Source organism: Planococcus citri, chromosome 2 (assembly GCF_950023065.1).
Source record: "Planococcus citri chromosome 2, ihPlaCitr1.1, whole genome shotgun sequence".
Classification (NCBI taxonomy): domain Eukaryota; kingdom Metazoa; phylum Arthropoda; class Insecta; order Hemiptera; family Pseudococcidae; genus Planococcus; species Planococcus citri.
Window position 1 is genome coordinate 50,064,519 of NC_088678.1, and position 19,690 is coordinate 50,084,208.

Consider the following 19,690-nt stretch of genomic DNA (forward strand, 5'->3'; position numbering starts at 1 on the left):
TACCGTTCTGAAAACACGATTAATCGAGCTATTTAATCCGCAGATGAGCGAAACGGTCAACTTTTGTAGACATATACGGTATATAGGCGCGTGATAAGCATCAAATACGGGCATGCTCGAGTAAAATATTTGCTTAGTTTAGAGAAAACATCAATTATTTCAACTTTCCGATACGTTTTTTTCATCTTTTTTTTTTGTGTGGTGCAGTAAGTCGGACAAAAAGAAAATATATCTTCGGTAATATAGAAATACGTGGTCAACATTAATCTGTATCCGGATAGCAGTCGGGATGTTGGTCCCCTCAAGGAGAAAGAGACCTTAATCCCAATCAATTTCAGTTCACTGTTCTATCCTCTTGAGTATATAGTAATACATCTTCTATAACACACCTTCTTTTTTGAATCACACCTCGTAATCCGCTATGGAATGACTTTATACTTGCGAAAATCTTTTTCTATTAATTCTAATAAGAAGGGAACGCGAACGAGTTATCGCGTTTAACGTTTTGAATTTTCCAAACTAGGTACATCGTGTTTACAAAAGTTTAACCTATTTGTAAGCTTTATTATCTGAAAAGTTATTGCGGGTTGCGGTACTTTATGATATCGATACGCGTTCCGATAAAAATCTCTTTCATCCTCAATCTTTCCGTGCTTTTCGGATGCTTTGGAAAATTTCATTAAGCGTCTTACTGCGAGTATATTTATAGAATGCGGAATTATCCCCAATTAATTAGATGGTGATTAAATTAGTCTGATTGTGTCGTTATAAACGGAGACTGGTTATTTTCGTAGAATTTGTTCGAAAATAACATAATTATCGTTTATTCGAGCTATTCAACTGTATTGCTGGGGTTGTGTGGGTATTTCGGTGTGATCAAAGTTTTACCTTGATGGTACTTTTACGAAGTCAAATGAGGCTTACAGTTTTCAATTGTAAAGCTTCCAAAGAACGTATATTTTTTTAATTGAATTTTTATGTTTTTATGGGTCGATGAAGTTTTTAATCAAGAATCAAAGAAATCTTGATAAGATTCAACTTTTTGAAAGATATTTCGCTATTGAATATAAAGGAAGATAGACGCAGGAGCATTCGTATAAAGATCTACTGCCACCCTCACCGTCGATCCTCCAGAGCAACTTTTTTCTTAAAGGGAGAGTCCTAAGGAACATTTCTAGCCCTTGTCCTCAGAAAAAAAGTGGGCCTACTTACAAAATGGCGGCCATTTTGATTGACAGGTCAGCCGAAATCGCAGATTTTGCGTTCCAACAAAAGACTTGCCAGAAATTTTTTGAACCGTACAAAGGTAGATTGAGGCAGAAACTTATCACCTGTCAAAATTTCAAGTTCGATTTTTGGTGAATTTTTGAAGATTCGATTTAGGTCAAAAATCAGGGGGAAAATCAAAAATTTAACCAAATTGACCTAGAAAGCTGAAATTTGGGATATACTCGTAGCCTATTTTCGTCTTGCCAAATCAATTAGAAGCTATGAAATTTTATTGAAATTTCAAATTTCAAAAATCTGCTGGAGGCTCTAGTAATTTTCAAAAAGTTGCTGGAGGCTCCAAAACGATTTGAAATCCACCAGCAATCGGCTTCATAGCGTATTGACATTAGTTTGCAGAAAGAATTTCGGCTGTCCAACTCCATTTGATGAAATTTTGTGAGAATTTCAAGTTTCAAAAATCTTCTGGGGACTCCAGAATTAGGTACTCAAAATTGTTTGAAACATTTTCCAATCGATTTAGCAGGTCAAAAATAGGGTATATCCCAAATTTCAGATTTCTAGGTCAATTTGGTAAAATTTTGATTTTTTCCCTCATTTTTGTCCTAAATTTGATTTTCAAAAATTCACAAAAAATCGAAAAAGACACTCTAGTACGGTTTAAAAAATTCAGTGCAAGTCCTATGTTGGAACGCAAAATCTGCAATTTTGGCTGACCTGTCAATTAAAATGTCCGCCATTTTGTAAGTAGAGCCAAGTTTTTTCTGAGGACAAGGGTTAGAAATGTTTCTTAGAAGATGCCCCGGAGGATCTCCCGGGGGGGGGGGGTACAATAGATTCTTATGCGAACCCCCCTCCCCCCTCGACTAATATCATCGAATAAATAAATACCTAGGTAACTCGACTTCTAAGCCAGCAGAGTGGCAGAGGCACAGTTTCGTTTTAAGCAAAACAATAAAATGGAATTTCCGAAACAAATGTAGCCTATGCATGTTTATTTGCGTATTCAAAATTAGAAATAGTTTTATGACTCTGTTTTGAGTTAATTGACAGTTGTATATGAATGGCAGATAGTTTCGTTTCATTTTGTTGGAAGATTTATTAGTAACTAAAACGTCAATATTTATTAGAATGGAAAATGAGAAAAATGGTATTACGTTGCCAAATTTATACTTACTATAGGCAGATAGGTAGGTAACTAGGTACATATTAACGCCGAAATATGCTTTGCCATCCTACTTTAAAGCACGATGTCGACTCGTCAAAATGGCTGTCGTTTCAAGATTAGTCAGTTAGTCACCTACCTATCTGAATTTTGACTGATTTAGGTTTGATTTCACGGCAAGAGGGATGAACTTTGTCTTTTCATTGTTGAAAAAAGTAAACAGTTTTTCTTTGGTGTCTTTTTTGACTCGAGCACGACGTAAAATTCTTTTCCATTTTCAATTCACTGTATTCTCGAATGTATCACGAGTTGTAGATGGTTTCTGAGTTATTTTTTCTACTCGAAAATTTTTCACAAATGTATTGTGAAATTTTAGCTACTTTATTCTTGTTATTTCTATTGATATTATGTCCTTCTCAGGACGAGGTTTTACGTAATTGAAAATGATAAATCTATGCCTATCATTATTTTCTCACATTTTTATTTATTTATCATTTATAGCGGTTTCGTTTTCGTGTTGATTCTTTACATTGACAGAGGCTGTATTATGATTACTTTTAAGATGACTTTGAGAAATACTGCTTGATGAAAAAGAAATACTCGAACTTAGATATGCTGGACTTTTGCATGGGCACTTTTCTAGCCATCAAGGTGAGTAAATCAGAGCATGAAAATAATTCGGGGAAAGTAATTATAAGAGGCATTTTTCGTGTCTTTCTCATTTAACTTGAACGACCAAAATAGGGAAGGGCAAAACAAGATTCTTAGAAGTGAGATTGAGTCTAAATTTAAAATTGCTTTGTTGTTTGTCTGATTTTTTTTTTTTCTAAAAAAAATACGTTACTTAATATTTACAAAAATATAAGTATTTCAGAATCAGTGTTATCATCCCTCAAGATTTATCTTGCGGGATTGAAAAATTTTTCATGTCTTCTCAAAGATATCTCAAGATCTCAAGAAATCCTATAAAATCGTAGTGTTACCTAAAAATGCTCAAAAATTTCAAAAATGTGTTGAAATTTGACTTATAAACGAACAGATTCAACTCCCTGGTCCCGGAGTCAAAAGCATATAATTTCTCCATAACCTTGTTATTGAATAAACCAAAGTTCACTCAATCATTCTTCCTTTTTGTAGAATCCATTTGTCCATTGTCTATATACTTGACATCAGCACGAAGAAATATACGAGTCTCCTATAGTGTTGTTAATCCGATTGTATGTAAAAGGATTAATCCTACCGCCTTTCTGGTCTCTAAAGCTGTTGAAACTAGCAACAAAAATACTTCACAAAGCGATGACAATCGAACCATCTCGTAAATATATCTAAAGTTATAATTTCGATTTTGATGGGCACCAGAAGTCAACCATTCGCACGCTGTTGTGCCATTGTATAGCGTGGTACTTTGTGTATAAGAGATATTATTCGCTATTAGAAATCAATACAACAACGAGATTATTCTTGGTTAAATTAAGAGGATTTGCATGACATTGTCTAACGAAGGATGTCAAACTTATTTCAAACTATTCGAACTACTACTGTTTTATCTGAGCATTTTGTTCCCATTTCTATGTAAATAAACGATATAACAAACACCCGCCTGTATAATTTAAACCCGAAAACGCATTAATATTTTGAAACTTTCTATTCGCATATTTTAGCCAAGTGAAGGGTGGGCACTAGGCTGTAGGTCTAGGTACCTAAACCTATTACCATTCGTTGAAAATTTTCAATCTGAAACGTTGTAAAAATATTATGTATAGTTTCGTGTTACTTCGTCGTAAAACACATTTTCATCAATTGTTCCGCTCGACACAGAACGAACACACGGCGGCGCAGGAATTATTATTTGAAAGATATGTAGGTATTAAGTACGATTTCAGCGATCAATCACTCTTGTTGTCCATTAATTTCGAATCAAAAAATCGTATTATCCTTTTGAGCATGATGAAATGAACAGATTATGCTTATAGTTATAGGCTGCCGAGTCAATGATCCGTACTTTATCGTAAATTGTTTAGTTTACTACGCTTAGCCATAAACATGTACCCAACTACCCATGCCCTCGTTGATAATATTTCCAATGTCATTTCGTTGTAATTTTCAGTTTCAGTCAATTTCTATACAAAATTGGAATCTTGAAATACATTTGTTTGATGCAATTTTCAGTTTTGCGTCAAAAAATCCTTTAAATCGGATCACATCTACTTCAATCAAAACTTTGCTGTGATCGGTGATCAGATTTAGTCAGGTCAAATTGGATCTGCAAAATGTCTAGAGGTGATAAAATCTGATCAAATTCAATAATTTTCCGCTGGGAAAGTGGAAACCCAAACACAGAGTACAAATTCAAAGTTTTATTTTTCCTGCACTTTTGTCAGTCATTTTGCTATACAATGTCAAAATTCACTGAATAGTGAAATTAATCATCTTTTTGAGATTTTTCAATAATTCTTGCGCTTTTTCGTGTTAACACAAACGGTCCATTTTTAGGCTAAAAAATGACCTGGAAAAAAGTTGTCGGATTTCTAATTTTTTTCAGCGGATTCTAATATATAATTCGACGTCGCTGATCTCGAATATGACATCAAAATTGATGAAGGCTTTTTTGATTTCGAGATAAGCGACTACTTGTCGTGAAGGAGGGGCGGGTGCTCAAATTGAACAGCAGATTCGGACTCGGTCACCTCGAATTAGTAGAAAACGACCCTTACTCGATTTTTTTGGAATTCAAAAAATCCAAAAAATGCAAAGGGGGTTGGTCAGATCTGGACATTCCCCGAATCCTATTTGATCTGACCAGATCCGATAAGGTCGGATCAAACCTAATTATATTAAATAAAGGAGACTTGATTTGATCTAAATAGATCACAAAAACCGCTTTGGGATCCCAGTAGACCAAATCCACATAAATATTTCGCACGTGTGTTTTTTTTGCTGGAATAAATTAAAGGGTTTGAGTAAGGATGACCTTGGCTCAATATTCTCGGATGTCTAAATTTTTGGGTGTGGGTGGAGATCGATGAAAAAGACCACAAAGTCAAATTAAAAGCCAATCGCTAGGAAATCAAAAGTTGTACAACATATTATCCAAAAATCAGTCTCCTAGAGCAATTTTGACTTTGAAAAATCTTGTGTCACGTCTTCCACCTCTCCAAACTGACCCAGGAGGCTGAAATATGGCATGTGCATCCGGAGGATGATCTAAATGTGCATTTTGGAGGTTTTGACTTTTCAACAGGGCTCCACCCTTTTGCATCTGCAGAAAATACAACTAACAAGGGAAGCCCCCCACATGATAATATCCGATTTGAATGAAACTTGGACTGTTGGAAAGAGGACCTCAAAAAACACATATCCCCAATTTTCAGCTGCTCAAGATGATTTTTCGATTTTTGGCGAATTTTTGAAGTTTTGTGTACACAGGTATAAGCTGTTCAACTCACAAAACAGGAAAAAATTACAAATATCTATCTCTTTCGTGTATCAACTTCCGGAGCTCAAATTTTGGCCAAAGGCAGTCTTCTAGATACCTGATCGACTCATACTTCTGTTGGCCGGATCCGACCTTCCGGTCAGAAAATAAGATTTTTTACTGTTTTTTCTCATATTTTCGGTGAATTCGAAAAATGGCCGTTTCTTCCCACCACATGAACTTGAGCAGCTGAAATTTGAGCCGAAGGGTCTACGTTTGATACCTAATCGACGAATACTACCGTCGGTCGGATCTGGAATTATCATTAGAAATCATATTTTTTGCCCATCTGGTTATTTTCTATACATAGGTAGGTATCATTGAAAAAATTGAAAAACCAGTTAAACCAGCTCATCAATGCACTTCCAGTGCTCAAATTTCGGTCACAAAGTCTGTGCTAGATACCAAATCGACCCATACCACTATTGGCCAGATCCGACCTTCCGGTCAGAAAACATCATTTTTTACTTTTTTTCTCATATCAAGTATCTAGAAGACTGCCTTTGGCCAAAATTTGAGCTCCGGAAGTTGATACGCGAAAGAGATAGATATTTGTAATTTTTTTCTGTTTTGTGAGTTGAACAGCTTTACGCAGCTGAAAATTAGGGGGATGGGTGTTTTTTGAGGTCTTCTTTCCAACAGTCCAAGTTTCATTTAAATCGGAGATTATCATGTGGGGGGGGGGGCTTCCCTTGTAAGTATAAGACAAACGAAAGTATAGATGAATAATTGTTCTCTGGGCAAAGCCCAGAAGGAGGGTGACATTTCTTTGCTTTTCGCCTTTTTTTTTCGGAGCCCGAATTTCCTCTGCATGGCCCTAATCACCCGGGATGGGCAGACTATTCAAAAGAAAAATGAAATATTCTTGAACCAACTCTTTTAATAAATTTCAAAACTTTTCATTAAAAGAGTCGAATTCTGCGTAAAACTCTTTTTCACAATGTTTTTAACGGTTTTCCTGACTCATTTTTACTTCAGTAGCGGGTCCAATTGTGAGAAAGGAGAAAGGTGAATTGCCCTCAGGCTTTCACTTTTTCAAGAGTTCGCATATTAGCTCTTCAAAAATGGACGATAGGCCCTCAAGAAAAATAAAGTCTAATATGACGATCAAAAATTGGAAAAGACCTCATCATTTTTTCTAAAAGATCTTGGATTTTTTACTATACCTACCTATATTTTTGAAATAAGCATCCATCTGTATGATCCATTGTGGTGATAAATCCGAATTCACAACGCTATACATATTTTTTCACTCGAAACATTCAATAAGTAATGCATCTTGACAAAAATGGTTCGATTTTTATTTTTGAGACGAAGATGGCGAACAACAAGAAAAAAAATGAACCATAAAAAGTATGTATGATTGCACAAAGGAATGTAAGTGTCTTTGTTCAATGAAGGAAAAAGTTGCACGACTTTATTAAAATCGATTTTTTTTTTGTCATACAAGTACCTAGCTATCACAACACTGAAGTGTTCTAAACGCTTTACCTTTTTTTTTATCGCGTGCTGGTTAAAGTTTATTCGAGATATTGGTTTATTTTTATTTATTTGTTGTATAAGTGATATCTATAGGAAGTATAGAGATACCTACTTTTTTCTCCTTCTTTTTTTTTTTTTTTTTTTTACCGATATTGAGTGTTTTCGTGTCACTTGAAAAGCCCAATTGAAATTGACTAGGTACCTATTTTAAATCGCAGCTACTATATTTCATTAAAAAAGGGGGAAACATATATCTATACAGCTCTTATCAAGCTTTTGTAAATTAGAAAAATGTGTTTTCTGGTAAGAACGTCTCACTTTTTTTCCATATAGGTGATTCGATTCAACGAATAGAACCAATATGTACTATAGTCGAGTATTATGTTTTCGCCAACGCAAAATGTTTTGAAATGAGAGGTGTTGAATGCCTACTTTTTTCCCCCAAAAGGTCTGTCTACACTATAAGTATACTTACGTTGCCATTTTTTTGTTGAAAAAACACAACCATCATAATAATTAATGTTAATACGATAGTTTAAGCGTGAACAAATTTGCATGAAAATGACGAAAATTTTTGTGAAAATTTACCAACGCGAGATGTGTGAACGATAGAGGAAAGTATTTGAATAACAATATCGTTGCGAAAAGTAGGCGTTCGAATGGTTATTTTTCGCAAATTAACTCGACATCGAGAAATTAAAAAAAAAAGGCTCGCGAGGTTTTTCTACCGCGTAAAAGTTTTTATACAAAAAAATCGGATGTTGGTATACTTTTTTTTTTTAATCGAAGCACGGCTCGTTGAGATTTCAAACACTGCGTTGGGTGGTTGAAAAGCGCGACTTTGAATTTGCGTTTCGGTGAGTAATTTTGGGAAGAAGAAGGTGCCTACGTACATTGTCGCCGTTGCAGAGTACTTCATTAATCCTGGAAACTTTACAAAAGGAGACATTGGATGAGGCTATATTATGTATAAGAAATGGGAACAACGGGCAAAAAGCATATTGGTGGAGGTGGATCTTTCGTAAAAGAGAAAAGGAGACGACGAAGGTGCCGCGCCGTAAAGTGTAGGCTTCTTTTTATCTCTGCAAAATTAAGCCCAACATGATAAATTATCGACACCAAATTAACCGTGTCCTTTTTCACGAAAATTTTTTGCAAATGAATTGGCCTCTCTTTAGCTCATTTAAGACACGTTTATCTTGTCTTCTTTCTTTCTTTTTTCCAAGTAGATATATGGAGTGAGTTCATTTATGTGATGAAGGAAAGCTCTTACACGCAGTCTTGAGTCTATTACCTATGACAGGGATCCTACGTTAGGAAGACGCGATCGAGATACTATGGGTACACATAGCGATGTTGTAGTATTGCTGTAGAGAACGTTAAAAGTATTGTGGTGGTCATTGAGAAAAAAATGCACAGTAACAGTTGCTGAATTAAACGATACCAAACATTTATTTAGGATGTCGTGAATTAATGTTGTTAGAACATGCTGTCACTGCTTTGCCTTTTTTACTCGTCTTTTCTAATATTATATTATTGTTGAGCATGATGTAATTAATTTTTTTCTCATTGATGAATATATTCTATACGGTGTTAGGTACTTTGGAGAGAAAATATCATCATGAAGGAACTCTTTCAGCTTGGTATACTTAATTTTTAATCGTAACCCTTTTAACGAATAGCTTTTCATACGTAACTTCTACTTCATTCATAATTTATTAATTCGTTTATGGTAATTTAGTTTGTTGCATTTACATAACTGAATTAACTACCCAATGGTTACTTCTGATATCTGTATTTTGATAATTTTCAACCTGTAATTAAAGTGCACTCAAGGCCTGTACGCGTATAATGTTGTAGGGTAGAAGAAACGCCTTTCATGCAGGAATTATGCAATATACTTGCTGATTACTTTTGTGCTACTTGTAAGAAGTATCCCAACCCGCAGAAATTTTTTTTTGACCGAGGGCCCTTAGGGCAGTTCCCCATCCACATTTAAGGGTTCAGATGTCACAGAATTTTGATGTTTGGCCAAACAAAAAAATACCGACTCTAGACGAAACGCATTATTCTACGAACACCTAAGTACGATAGGTAGGTAAGGTACCTATCCTATCTGATACATACAACATTAAATTTTTAAAAAATGTTCAAATAAGTATATAGGTACCTAAATAAAATAAAAAATTGAATTGGCAGAAAGCGACTTTTTATATTGGTACTTGTATATAAATTAATCAAAAATATGATAAAATACGTATAGTGTAGGTAGGTCTAGTCTAGGTACGTATCTGAGTTTTATTCTACAAACTAATTTGTTTCAAGTTTTGTATTTCTTACTTGATCATCTCCATTATTATTCACTTCTTTCCTCAGTTAAAGGTCAAAGTCCTCCCAAACGCCAAAGCTAATTACAAAAGGATCCATTTGCTCGAAAAAAATAACAATCATTTATAATAAGTAATATAAATTTAATATAAGTATGTACCATTGTACGTACCTAATACCTATGTATAGTTCAAACATTTGTACGCTATAAAAAAAATGCATTCGAGTAACCTAAAAACGCATTAAAGATCAGTTAGGTTTCCTTTCCACATCCACTTACACCACACACACCATAGAGGAGCAAAAATTAAAACCTCGAGTAATTTCAAATAGGTATGGTACTACCTAGTTGAAATGTAAGCTCCTAAAGTGCTTTTATAGTGCAAATGTAACGACTTTCTCATTACTGTCGTGGTAACTCGAATTTAAGAGAATTGTCGCGCTATGCTCGCTATACGCGTTTCGGTATATGATGTGATTTTTTTCCACTTCTTTTTCTTCACTATCAAGTGAATTTCATAGTATTACGGAAAACCCTGTAATGTTTTCTGTACAGCCGAATGTGTTGATAAACTGTAATGGTATATTTTCATAACTTATTGTTAAATATGTACGCGGCGGATAAAGTAGAAAATATGTTTTTCGAAAAGTTCACCATCGCAAATACGTCAAATCTAGAGGGAATTCATCTTATGACATGTAAAAAGCTTTATGTCAATGAAAAAGATAAAAAGAAAACAATCGATGAATGAAATGTAGGGATAATGGTGGATTTGAATTATTGCGATATGAAACGAATGCATTTGAAAATTTTTTTTCTCTCTGCGTAGGTAATATTCGTACTGTTGTAGTAAAATGTGGAACTCTCATTTCTCTGGTAAAAGCCCATGGGTGGTTTTTTTTTTGTTGCAATTTGGATTTTTTTTTGAAAGGGAAGTGTATGTAGCTCTCTTTGGTCTAAATGCCATGCTATGGGTACATATAGATATAGAGGGAGGTACATTACATACATTGTACATAGTATGTAGATACGATTCAATTCGTCAGGTGCATTTTTTTTTTTTTTTTTTTTTTTGAAGGTAGGTTGATAGCTAATTATTTGTGTGGGGAGTGTTTTTGAAGAGGCACAAAGCAAAGAAGCCATGTTGAGTGAAATTTCCAAAATAAATAGGTTGGTATCTATTTTATCAATATAATTTATTTTTTTATCGCTCAACTTCAACAGTCTTAAAGGACTCGACATTGAATACCTTCAACTTTGCCCCTTCAATTTTTATGACCAGCAAATCCATTTACTCCCGTGTTGTATGGGTTGCATAATTACCAGGCAAATTACTCGACAGTCCAAACAGAACTCTCAGTAGGTAATTCAAATTTTTTCAGAAAGTATTATTTAAAAAAAAAATATTGTCAGTTTACACGTATTCGTTTATCTTTTTTTAAAATACCTAAGGATATGTATAACACGTCAAAAAATAAGCCAGATATTCTTTGTGGACTGTACTGTAATGGTACATATGAAATTGGAAATGTGAAGAGCTGAAGAGTTGTTGAGTCGTAACATATATTGATAACAATGAATACCTAACAACAGAAAATAATAACAAACAATTCTGGTAACTTTAGAATGAGCAGCCACGTATATTTCTTATAGAGAGTGGCTACATGTATAACTCTCCCTCCAGTAGAGAAGCCACTATTTTGAAAAATATCAAGATAGAATGAATTGATTTTGAATTGATTAGTCATTAGTTGATGACTGATGAATTTCAAATTTGTTGATTCAGAAGAAAAAATGCTGGTACAGGTTGATTGAGGTTGTGTTTATGAGAATGTCTGATCAGATTGCAAATAATGTTGATACTACATACCTACTAGAGACTGGGCAGTTGAATTGTTGGCATTTGCGTTGAGATTGTAACTGAATTAAAGCTCTTTAATATGGAAATAGTTATGCTCTTAAGATAGTCAAAGCATTTTACATATATTTCACATACTGCGCAATGGCAGGTTGGTGGTGTCACACGGTAGGGCAACCAATGGGGTGCAACGTTGTGCAATGTGAATAGATTTGATGCGTGCGCAGTACATAAAACTTACGTAAAATTTGTTGACTATCTCAAGAGCATAATCTATTTCCATACTTGTACATATTAAAGAGCTTTAGGTTGAATCATCTGATGAGGGGAGTGAATTTTGACAAAGCGTATGGGGATCACTACTCCACGTTGTTTTGGATTCTTGCACTCAGGGTGGTCATATTTTGCTGATTGAAGTTGAAATATATAGACATTGGAACTACAAGATGAACAATTGGTGGGCACAGATGTTAGGGTACATACAAATTGGCGACCACAACATTGGAACTTCTACTTAACACAGTGATGGAATATGCCATTCCTAAGCTATTAATGCGCATCAAAGACCAAATCAACTGTAAGTAAAAAATGATTCAATCATTCTCAGCAACAACAAAATCATCGATGCTACAGAATAATTTCAACTTATAGTCTTATTGACACTGGAACTAAAGTTTTTCCAAATGGTCCCTGTAGAGGCGCTGATCGTCGTTTCCCTACCCACTTGACAATAGATTCACTGATAAAAAAAGCCGGTGAAAAAGCCGGCTCAAAAATGACAGTAAATTTGCCGTTAAAAAAACGCCAGTGAAAAATCGGCTGTTTAAATACCTGATGCATTAAATCTCTGAATAAAAACCTGAAATCTACAAAAAATTTCTAGCCCAAGCGGGGATCGAACCCAGGACTCCCACTTGACAAACCAATGCCCTAACCATGCAGCTATCATTGCAAGATGAATATTTTTGTTTTCAAGCAGTATACATGTACACTGTTTTTAATAAAGTAGCCGATTCGAGCCGGCAACTTTTCACTTGCGAGAACCGGCAGTTTGGCAAATAAAAAATTCTGCCATTTGCTGGTCAAAAACGGCTGTTTAAATGGCTGTTTTTATAAAATGTAGCTATTTCTAACAGGCGTTTTTTCTATGGCAAATTTACTGTCATTTTTGCGCGCCTATTAAACAGTAAATTTACAAAAATCATCCGGCGTTTCCGCTTAAACGGCAAATCTCTTGCCAAGTGGGTACTGGACAACGCGGGTGTTGGCGTGGTAAGAGGAATGGGATAACTTTTTACGGATCCCTTAATGGTACCTACCTACCTATACATATGAAATTGAAAATGTGAAGAGCTGATGAGTTGCTGAGTCATAACATAGATATGTACATATATTTGATAACAATGAATAACAATAGAAAATAATAACAAACATTCCTGGTACCTAGACCTACCTATAACTTTAGAGTGTATTTCTTATACAATATACATATATAGAGCCGCTACATAGACCAAACAATGGTTGCCCTTTTCAATAATTCTTCTTTAAATTTTTGAAATTTTAAAACAATAAGCTATTCTTGAGTGAGACATTTTTTTAAAGGATAATTTTTTTTACGACTCACGTTTTAAAAAAAGTAATTGGTCAATATGTACTAATATTGTGTTTGATGCTATGGATTATGGATCACCTTGTTTTTAAAAAAAGTGACCACTACCCCTAACCGTGCAATTTATTACTTCTAGGTCTATAAATTTATATCATTCAAAGAAACAAAAAGGTAGGTATATATAATTGTCCTCGAACGTTTAAAAAGTAGTAAATTAATCGCATTAAATTTAGCGCAAACATCCATTAAAAAACGGAAAAATAGCGAGGTAGAAATTAATAAAACAATGGAACATTCTAAAAAACAAACTTTAAACTGTAAGGTAAAGCTAAATCATTGATGGTATGGAACCCTTCGTTTATTTATTCTGGTTATTTGCGTGCTATTAATAACGAAACTTAGCGTTTTCATTACTTTCATTGTATTTTTCTTTTATTCGCAAAGCAAGTTCATTCTTCGAATAAAAATTTTCTAACCTAGTTTATTGATCGACAAAGAGTAATACACAGAACCTCATCGTGGTGCAGGTATTTAAAAACGAGCTTAATGACTTATTTTAATATATCCTTTGGAAAAAATTCAAATTCCTTTTTAGCTATGTACCTACTTAACCTACCTACCTAGTGAAATACTTACTCAGTTCGTGGTGCACATTTCAATCGTTGATTCAAAGGTCGAATTACTCGTATAAATTATTTTATCGCGTACCTATTTAATATAGGTATGTGGGTAAAACTTGGTATACCATACCTACCATTAGGTACCTATAATACCAAACAAATCATTATTTTTTTCATATTAGTAAATCGGCGAAAAACTATGCTAAATCGAGGCACCTTGAGTCGTTGTGTTTTCGAGACCGCCAGCGCCATGCTGCCATTACGGAAATCATTAGAGCGTGAAGCATCATTAAAGAATGACGGGAGAAATAAAAAATCGTCTTTTTTCGCCAACGAGAGAGTGAAAAATAAAACTGAAGTGTAATACAATGCTTTTTCTTTATTCTTCCTTTTTAATTCAATAACAAAATAACGAAATAAAATTTCTTCGCGATTGTATACTTGCTGGCGCTGAAGTGATTAGGTAAATCGATGACTCCATTAGTAATTATGAATAAAATGTCGCTAAATTAATGCTGATTTTCGACGACTACTAGAAACTTTGCTAAAAATTTTACGATTGTATTTGAGATACGAACTGAACAGTTCAAACGAGATACTCCGCCATAAAATTTAACTCGCTGTGAGCAACTTGAACGAGTATACCTGCGACCATCGCACCCTCCCTTTTAGTATAACTATTTTAGCATAATATTTCTCCTAGTTGGTCGTTCGTGCGAGGGCAGGGTAATTGTGCTTGGAAAGTTCATTAAACAGCTGCTGCTACGTATGCTTTGATTTGTAATGAATTTTCAATGAAAGAATACCTCGTAGTATTCCGAATTAGTTGTCCATCAATGAACTTTAATTCAAACACTATTTGGCGTTGACAAATGAGTCTCTCATTGTATATTTTTTGAAAAGGGTAGTGCTATACCTATTCGATGTTGCGTAGATGGCGTTTCACAGGTTATACTCGTACCTTTGATCAAACGATATCATACAGATATGTGTGTAATGTAGCTCCGGAAACACGAAGCTTTCTTGTTGCATTTTCACAAGTGATTCCTTTTGGAGAAAAATAGACGCACGTGATTAATTAATTATTGAAAACGCCGCAACAAGGCAGCCGATTTCTCTTCTTTATTTATGGTACTTTCGCATCCGAGTGTCGTTGTAGATATCTACACCTACTTACAATTAGCTCTTATGTACCTACGTATGTTGCTGGTGTTAATCTGCAAATCAAAGGGTCGAGTGTTTTTTCAAGTATTCTTTTGAGTCGAATTACATTGAATTACAACTTCAAAGGGAATGTTTTCCAGTTTTGTGAAAACTATTGTGATTCTTTTCACGATTCTTGATTTGCAAAGTATGCAAACGTTGTTGTAAACTACAGTGCAATAACTTTGAAAGTAGTGGATCAATTTTCACTTTCATTTTTTCCGTTTTCCTGTTGCAAACGAGGTATAAAGTTGCGTTTGAGACAAAACGTCGTTGAAGGGTTGAATGATAATCAGTTGTGGTTATTTTACTTATTTCAATGAGGATTGAATTTTTGGTAAGAACTTTTAATTTTCCAACCCCCTTGTAACTAAACTTTCAGTTGCTTATAAACTGATTCCACAATTTTTTGAAAAATTTGTTGACTACCCAAATTGATTTTTGAAAATTTTATAAAATGTTATTTAGGAGACTACCTACTGTAAGTTTCATCTCCAAAAGGCAAGTCTTGTTGGGACTTTCCAAATTAAATTTTTCCATCTTGAAGCGATCTGGAGTTTCCAGCAAGATTTTGATTTCTACCTAAACATTCCAAATTCTATTAAGCACTGGAAATGAATGAAAAAAAAATAAGTATATGGACTTGTAAAAATTTGATTTCTTTTTGTTTCTGAGGCATCCACCAACTGAATAATCCATTGTTACGATCACTTCTCAGATCAATTTGAATACTTTCAAAAATTCATTTTTGCTGATTAAAATATGTGCATATTATTTTAATACCTATCTATGGACACGAGTTGTACTTTTTTCAGGTAGGTATCTACCATAACATCATCTTCGTACACGAATATTCATCAAAATAGTTTTTTTTTTTTTTTATTCATTCAAAGAATTCGTAGGTAGGTACTTTCAAACAATTCACAACTTGTTCGAGTCAGTAACCATTATAAAAGACGAAAAAAGATAGAAATATTTAATTATTTTTGAAACCCATCGCGTTTGATTTGTTTTTACTCGTAACTCGAATCGTGCTTAGATATTCTGTCTTGCTCACCTACCTAGTGCTTAACTTTTGAAAAGAATATCACTGAAAATGTTCATCAATTTAAAAGTTTGCATTTCAATTACAAATCAAATGAACGTGAAGACTTCTACAGTGGATTTAAAATCTGTATTTGAAAGTTTTTTAATAAAAAGTATAAAAAGTTCGGTAAAGAATTACCTGGACTCGTTTTTGAAGCATAAAAAATTCCTCATTTAAACTTATTACACCATTGATACCTCGCACACAATAGTTTTCATCGTAGGTCGGATTGAATTAAAATTCTACAAGCTTTAAGTAAAACTTACTACTGTACGATTTCTCATAAAACAGCAATAATGTTTCAGTTCTACGCAGTATGGTAGGTTCCTAACATTACATTGTCACGTACAAAGACGTACCTACCTACCTATATATACAAGAGTATTTTTTTCACAGGGAAAATAATATCAGCGTTATATGTTTCGATGATTTATTATTTGAAAAATCGAATTGTATAAGATATCGGTTATATTCCTGCACGATTTTTTTCCTTTTCTTTCACGTTAAAAGTGGGAAAAGAGTGTGAAGTAGATTGAAAAAACATGAAATCGTTGTGGAATTTTTTTCTCTTAGGTATTTTCCAAATTGTAGGTATAGGTACCTGGATTGATTTATCGATCAAATTCGATTCCATTTATAAAATTAAGACCCGAATTTGATGTAATTATTGAGAGTTTTGTATCTAATGGTTAAAACATGATTGTATGGTATAAGAATTAAGATTGGCAAGATATCTGAGAAGATGACCCTAATAAGCCGGTAGCCTGGTTAATAATTAAGTTCACTTGTAAGCCTTTTGTCGTTGATAAATGACCTGGAATTTTATTTTTCTCGAATTTACTTTCTCGTGGTAACAATCGGAAGAAAGTTAATACTTACTAAGTTTGTGAAAAGTTTCACAATTAAAGGCATATGGTGAGTTTTCACATTCGTTTGAAACTTTCGCAATTGAATAGTCGTATTTGTGAGATTTTCTGCGTCGATGCTCTTTTTATTTTATTTACTTATTTGAACATTTCTTTAGATTTTATGTCGTATGAGATACTTATTCGCAGATTAATGCGTTTCGTCTAGGGTTGGTATTTTTTGTGTGATTCGTGAAGGTTTGTCATTTTACTCGTCTATACTTACATGAGAGTGAGTACATAGTATGATCAGTAAATAAATACCAAGGGGAAGGGAGGGACATGTATTGATGCTGATAAATTAAGTAGGTAGGTATAGTTTGATTTAGTTTTAATATGTACATATTATTAACCTCGAGATTTGTGACTGGAGGAGAGGGGTTCGATACGGTAATATTTCTGAATCGTCCTGCTGGTACACATTTTTTTCCTCCGAAATTAAAGAAATTTTTGTCTGGTTTTGATACATTTTTTTCTTTCACTTTTGGTTCATATTTTCTTGATTGTTCAAAGTTTGAAGTCTTCAAAACTAGAAAATTCAAGCACAGTACATTACCACTTTTTAACATTTTTTTTTTTTTAAATCCAGACTCTCTGAGCACATTTTGGTTTTTTCCATTTCATTGTCTCAAGCACCGAAAACTGCAGAAAAATGTAACAAGATGTAGTTATGGTTAGGTATTCATAATTTTCTCTGCAATATGAATTTTTGGTGTTGAATTTGGGAAAGTGGCCAATTGAAATTTGAATATTTTTTTAAATGTTTGGATGAATATATTTTTTCAAATATAAAAAAAAAAAACAGGTAGGTGCGTAAGTCTTGAAAATAAAAATCAACTGGTCGAGTAATTTTGAAAACGAAATAATCAGTAGGTACCTACATATAATGTGGGCGCAGGAGTGCGATGAAATGGAGTTTAATGAACCACAACTCGATTTTCAGCAGCTAAATTCAATTTCCACGCCTTCTGGAGGAATTTTGAAATTTTGGAGAAACCAAAAATTGTGCTGGAGGCTCCAGAATTGCTCGAAATGGTGAAATTCAGATTGGATGTTGGTTTTGGACAAGGTAAGGCTACAGATTTTTGGGCTCAACTCAAAGATTTCCCTCCGAACAGAAGACAGAAAAGGTTTAGTTTTTTGAACAATTCAAGTTGAATAATATTTAGATCAAAAGAACGCAATTGTGGTGTTCACCAATATTCAGCTAAAGACAGGTGACCCCAAGACTGAAGTCCAGGAAGAGTTTCATGAGGGAGACGCACGTAATGGATATGGACCCTGTGGAGGGGAGAGAGACTAACATGTAGCGAGAACATGGCAAATGGACACGAATTGCCCTATGCAGAGTGGCTTACACTAAACAGGATCCGAGCTGGATGCGCCAGGACAGCAGTAAACCTCACCAGATGGAGCATCCAGGAGGATGTGAAGTGTCCTGACCGCAGACAGACACAAAACGATGACCACATCTTAGTATGCGGCACTAGCACTGTGTATACTTACTAGAGAGGAGATTTGGGGAGAAGTAAACAGCCGCACTGAAGACCTGGTGCAGAGATGGAAGGGAAGAGTATGATGAAGTCCGAATGTCCCGGACACGATAAGAAGAAGACCTAACCCTTTGGAGGTTCTCTAAGTTCCTATGTTGCGGAAAAAATTGTTTTTGAAGAGTGTAGTAGGGTACCCTAATACCTAGCCAATCGACCAAATCACAAAAAAGTTGAACTTTCGAAAAAAAATCATTTTGGAAAATTAACGTTTTGAAATCTGGTACACTGGTACAGGCATCGAATGTTGGGTAATGTTTACAACAGTCGACTTGGTGAAAAATTGTCGAAATTACGTTGATCATAACGTACACATATTTGTCTATCGTTCATAACTTCATAAGAGTTACGTAGGTCTAGGTATACGGTATTTATGTACATTTCACTTGTACAGAGGCAGATTCATAGAAAAACACTCGTGCAAATTTTATCAAATGCGCTGTTAATCATATGTCACAAACATTACGACTAGAAACCGAGAAAAATTACAAAAAAAAAAACAAAACAAGTTAATCGTTAAAGGTCAACTTTTTCATGACAAACTTGATGAAAAATTTTCGAGGTCACATTGAATAATGCACAATACCTAGTTAGTCTACTGACATTCTCGTGTGTGCCTAATACTTTTGTATTTACCTAATTTGTTTTCGTTAATTTTCAAATAAAAACAAATAGGTAATACATCTACCTCGAGGTACAATAGAACGACTCAATTTTTCATTATAAAAACTGATTAGGTTGCCTAGCTGCCTGTACATTTTGTAACACTTGCATTGAAATTTTCAAACTTATCTTATTACTTTAGTGGCAGTAAATTGAAAATATGTTTTCGAAAATTACGTCTTTGATGTTGTACGTTTTGCTGCTAGGATTGGAGATGCATCCGGTTCACGGCTGGACTATAAACGATTACAATGGTTTTCAGGGGTGAGCAAGAAATCACGATTTTTGTTTTAAAAATTTTGAAGAATATTTTTTGTTCCGCTACCTATACTATGCAGCTATATTTATTTTTCAGAAAAGAAATAATGAATTTTGGTCCTGATACAGACAACACGATATGCACGAATGCGGCTAAAAAATTAGGTTATCCTTCAGAAAATTATTCATCAATGGTTATGGTGAATCCATGGAAACTACATTTTGGGAGTGATACTGTCTCGGGTAATTTAATTTCTTG

The 19,690-nt window shown here is 34.3% G+C and overlaps 1 protein-coding gene across 2 annotated transcripts in view; it reads left to right on the forward strand.

The window, feature by feature from the left end:
- LOC135836283 (nephrin-like) overlaps nt 1-19,690 on the forward strand; it is a 204,343-nt gene that overhangs the window by 148,667 nt on the left and 35,986 nt on the right. The window lies entirely within an intron of this gene.